Genomic DNA, 5697 nt, shown 5'->3' on the forward strand with positions numbered 1-5697 from the left:
TGTGTTTTAGTATTTAAGTGTTTTTGTATCCCTGTTTTTCATTTGCGTGAACAGTTTTCAAAGATTCAAGTGTCTTTGTAATATTCTAAGTGTTCTTCAATAAAGAACCTGTTTATGTTGTGTATATGTTATTTCCATCAACATAGACAATAGGCCTCAGATTACAATATTCAGACCCTTTCCATAAATTATATCTACTATACACCAGTGTTGCATCACACATATTAAAAAGAACAGAATAAAAAGTGAACATTTGGACTTGCCAGACAGATGTGTTTTGTTCAAGTTATGACAAGTATAATCTCGAAACACCTAAGCAGTTGGATACGATGAATCCATAGCTATTCCACATAGAACTTGTTTGGCAATAACATCTCTTTGAGTCATTATGTATCCACCGTCTCCCCAGCTGGCACCCCACGAGTTTTTAACCAACCAATACTTGATTCCATCATCGGTTACCCGTACCCAACTGCTGTAACACTATGATCAAGATCGGTTCCACAATCCCCAGTACAAATTCCACTTGAATAGAGTTGAAGAGCGTAGCCACTGGCATCAATGGACACAGATATGGGTTGATTGGTCACTGCCTGTAACAGTGTCTTTTCACTGTTGGCTGGAACTTTTTCATACCCAGTAATCCTGGCCGCATAAACTGCTTCCTCCTTTGTGTTGCAGGTTCCATCCGCTGCTTGATACGGGTAAGCTGCATTAGTGTTGATGCCTTTGTTTTTTATAATAAATTCAAAGACACCTTCCATCTCGCCACCCTCACATCCTTCATCTTCACCACTCCTGTCACAGTCCACTAGCTCTTGCTCAGAGAGTGAAATCAATTTTCCATTACTGAGTTGAGTAATCCCTTCAGTAGCAGCTATAGTTGAAAACGCCCAACAACTTCCTCTTGATTACAAAACACTAAATAATTATGCATGTATGTGTAGCCAAGAGTTGAAAAATCAGTTGTTCATGTTGTGGGTTTTCCTTTTTTTTTATTTATTTTTAATTATTTGTTACTTTTAAATATTCAACAACAATTAGATAATCAACTTACCACGTTGGCCTTGATCTTTAACTTGGGTAACTGCTCCTTCCTTTCTCCAATTAATCCATGCTAGGTGGCACTGCAGTCACATTTTCATACCTAAATGTTGTTGTTTGATCTAATTTTTTGTTTGATGAAAACCTATAACCATTACGAGCCGCTTTGAACTCTTCATTTGTTTGGTAGGCAAATGCGTTAGCACCTACTTTGTGAGGATGATTTCCACCACTGTTGAATGATTCTATGAATCCCATATTGTCCTTGAATGTCTTAAAGCACATTTTTCTTATGAGTGTCGTCTTTGTACACACGTCCATATTATACCATCCACATTTCATGTTTCTCTGACATGGATAAGTCACTTAACATGCGGCACGTGACCTGAGAAGACCAAATCCATATGATAAGAAGAGAGGCGATAATAAATATTCTTTTGACAGTTGAACCCATTGCTTGCAGGTTTGATGCCTTTGGATTAGTTTAAAGAACCCACAATTTTCAGGCTTTTTAGTGAGGAGGTTCTGTTAATCAAATACACAATTGATGAGATATATGTATATAGGAAGAGATTGTGATACGAATAACATTTTCTTTAGTATGGAGGAGGCAACTACCATGATGCAATTCAGAAAGCAAGCAAGTCCGTGGAGTGCATGTAAGGCCAACATATGTTGGTTTAGACAATCAAGTATATTAGCGTAGACGTTATCCAATAATGTCTTACGTGTTTTTTTTTCCAGATACATCCATTTCACAACGCATCCAACGTCATATTTCTGTGTGCTCTTGGCAAGGCCGGCCCTTGGCTCTAGTTTTGCTCTCATTAGAAATTTTGTCTGTTATGCTTGGCATTATGTTTAATTAACTTGACTGAAAACTATAATCATCTTAAATAAATACAACCAAGGAAGACGTACGTACTTTTTGCATCTCTGATATTGAATATACACGGAAACTAAAACTTGATAATCTGACCACATTAATTGTCTGATACAACCATGCCATTGAAAACTTTCTATAAACTCGTTTTGACAAATTTCATTTTGAAATGTTATGTTTAGTTATTTTCTTATTAAGTTGACATTTTTGATAAGAAAATTATGTCTGTATACCAATTACATCTTCTCTAGTATGAAAACCATATATAGCATCCATTCGACATTTCACATTACCAGGGGTGGACGGAGGAGGGAAGAATTTTTTGGCAAAAGATTAGAATTTTGAAGTTATAATACTTGTTGAACAAAGAAAAGTTATTGGGTGGACATCCTCTCTCAGACAAAGGAAAAAAGAATTGCATTAGTAAAAGCGATTACCGATATCTTGTACTATCGATATCTACAGACATGAGCGGTTTTTGTAGTTCTCATTTACGTGTGTATTTGAGTTCAGTTGATCTAAGAACAAAGAGAAAAATATGAAGTTATCCTCTATGCAGGCAAATAAAATAAAAAAAAATTGCTCGGTCAAGGAGATGAATATATAAAACTCTGGGTTCAAGATCCCAAAAGGAACCGAAAATATGTCTTTTTTATTACACATCAAGGCTCATGCTGTTGGATAGGAAGCCATCATAGCAATACCACAGAGTCCTTCCTCAGCATGAATGTCTCTTTGCATTCTAATGTATCCTTCTTCACCCCAGCTTGTTCCCCATGAGTTCTTCACTAGCCAATACTTGGTGCCATCTTCACTTGTACCATATCCGACTGCTGTGACACCATGGTCTAATTGTGTTCCACAATCTCCATTGAAAACACCACTAGAATAAAACTGGAAGTCAGATCCATTAGCACCAATGGCCCCTGAAACCGGCTGCATAGCAACAGCCTTCAACAACGCTGATTCGCTATTGGCAGGTGTTATCATATCCGGCGATATTCGCAGCTTGAGATCAGGGCCGATCTTAAGATTTTTGATGCCTTGTGCGAAAATAATAAAATATGCCCCTAACCCTATTTTTTTTAAGCCAATGAAACAATAAAACATGTGATTTTAAAAAAAGTTTAGAACATATTCAAACAAAGTATCTTATCCCCGTGTTGTTTTTTATTAATTATAATAAAACAAATACAATGAGGGGAACATATATAAAAACCAAAACCCCGAATACAAAATATAAATGACAAAAGGATAAATAATGGATTAAGATCATGCTTCCTTATTTTCCAATTTTCCCTTTTTCAAATTTAAATTAGCAAAATAGAAACTTTATTTCAATACATTGGGACTTAAAAGACAAGGAAAACTATAATTAGTTTTTAACTAAGATAATAAATTACATCCAAGTTACTGTCATAGTAAGCAAAACGTAAAACTCAAAAGTTACAGGTCTAATGACTAGAGGCTAAAAGCCTATTTGTTAACAACTTAATAAGTTTAATAGAACTAACAGCTTATTCGCTCAACTATGCATGACTGTTTCGTAATGACTTAATGATATAGAAAGTGACTTATCCAATAAGCTTCTAGGGGGAGCTTTATATAAAAAGCCAATTTTTTTTTTTCCAAACATGTCCCTTCCAATTAAAAAAACGCTCCATACATCTGCGAAAAAACTTTTTCAAACAAAAACTTTTCCAACTTATTCAAACAAATTAATTCATACAGACAACTTTATACAAACGAAAACTTTTCCAACTTTCCAACTTTTTCCAACGATGTGCATTCAAGTATTCATCACTACAAGGCCTTGAGCATGTTTTTATAGTTAAAGCTCAGTTGTCCAGTTCCCAAATTATTAAATCCAAAACTAGTAATAATTGACAACTTGATGCCCCTTTAGGCTTTGATGCCCTGTGCGGCCGCACGGGCTGCACGTGGCCAGGGCCGGCCCTGCCTGAGATGTTTCCTTTGTGTGCATCCTGCAAGTACCATCCCTTGCCTCATATGGGTAATTGAATTATGTGGTTAGACCTTTATGTTGTATAATGAACTTGAACGCGTCATCCATCAGACCTCCATTACAACCTTGATCTTCACCATTTGTGTCACAGTCAACTAGTTCTTACTTAGATAATGACACCAATTTACCAGTACTCAGCTGGTTAATTCCTTCTACGGCTGCTACTGCAGAGAATGCCTAACAACAACCTAATATACGGATCGAGTCAACATATTTGCATAAACAAAAAAATTTAGAATTTAAATGTCTGAAGATATGTAATGATTTACCACATTGGCCTTGATCCTTTATCGGTGTGACTGCTCCTTTTTTTCTCCAGTCCATGCTAGATGGAACTGTGGTCAGATTCGCATACCTAAATGATGTACTTATTGATTGCGTCAAAAGCTTGTATCCATTGAAGGTGGCCTGAAACTCCTCTTTGGTTAGATCTGCAAAGAAATTGATGCCAAGCATGTAAGGCTTAACCCTTGCGCTGTTAGAAGATTCAATGTAGTCCACATTGTCCTTTGAAGATTTCAAATCTCATATCCTTTTCGGTAGCATCTTTGTATACACGTCCATGCCATGTCATCCATTGTTCATGCCGCTCTGCCATGGATGCTTTAGGCAACGTGTGAGAAATTGCTTCAAGTGTCCATAAGCCAGCAACTAAAAATGCTACAAATGTTATCCTATAGATGAGTATAAGGGCCATCCTTAAATTCTTCAAGAGGATTACTTTACTCGGTCTCATACCAGGAGAATGTAAAAATTATGGCACAAGGAGATGGATTTTTTTTTTCACATGGATATTTGATTTGTCTTCATGGAGATCTCGTAGGAACTGCAGTATTTCACACAGATTCCGATTTCCACGAAAAGAATGTGACTTCTTCGACCACCAGGGAGTCTGCAATTGACACAACCATATATCAGGTTCCATTCCGTGCAAGTTGCTTCATTAAAATTTTCCTTATTTTAATATTGTAGGATCCTTTGTCTGATGGAGTGTTTGATATACACTCATCAGTTCTTTAATATAACTGAGTTAACTACACTATTGTCTTTTCTCATCTGTCCATTTTAGCTATCCACAAGCATTAGTACTTTTTTTGTCCAGGGAAAAAAATATTGTTTTGAACATTAGGTTTAAGATAAAATTTGTTCATTGGTGATATGACCATCCTTTTGTTCATTCTAAATTGTACAGGCACGAAATCTCTTTTTCTCGATGGAGTATTAGCTAAATAGTATAGTTATGGTTTGAGGATAACCATATATTTAAGTGGTGAATTCTCAATGTGAGTGAAAAACCACAAATGACACCATGAAATCAAAGGAGTACAAGAACATCCTCAAGGAACAAGAACAAGGATTAAAGAGACTTGTGAACAATCTTGGAAAACTAAAAAACTCTTCCTCTCCTATTATGGACATACTAGTTATGTTGCCCTTTGTTATAAGATAAAGATCTTAGGCTCTTGGGATTTGTTGACTGTACTTGTGTGTATCCGGTTGATAATGATATTCTTTTTAAGCATATAATAGTTAACTAGGTACCGATTGGCCAAAGGCCGATCTTTGGTCAATTCATAATGATATTCTTGGTAGACAGTGGAATAGTTTGTTTTGCTGTTGTGGATTCTAAATTTCTGTTAGATGGTCTGTATATGGGTAAATTCAATGTCTCTTAATTTGTATTACTAACTGAATTCATCAAGTCAAAGTGGTGCTCCTGTTGATAAAGCTTATGCAGTTTTTA

General features: G+C 36.0%; 2 pseudogenes; both read right to left on the reverse strand.

Annotated features, from left to right (window-relative positions):
* Positions 1-312: 312 nt before the first annotated feature.
* On the reverse strand, positions 313-1498 carry LOC112522555 (annotated as a pseudogene).
* A 1098-nt stretch (positions 1499-2596) lies between these two features.
* The window catches only part of LOC112523723, a 5255-nt pseudogene continuing 2154 nt past the window's right edge, over positions 2597-5697 (reverse strand).

The sequence above is a fragment of the Cynara cardunculus genome (assembly GCF_001531365.2).
Source record: "Cynara cardunculus var. scolymus isolate 2C chromosome LG 12, CcrdV1, whole genome shotgun sequence".
NCBI classification, from domain to species: domain Eukaryota; kingdom Viridiplantae; phylum Streptophyta; class Magnoliopsida; order Asterales; family Asteraceae; genus Cynara; species Cynara cardunculus.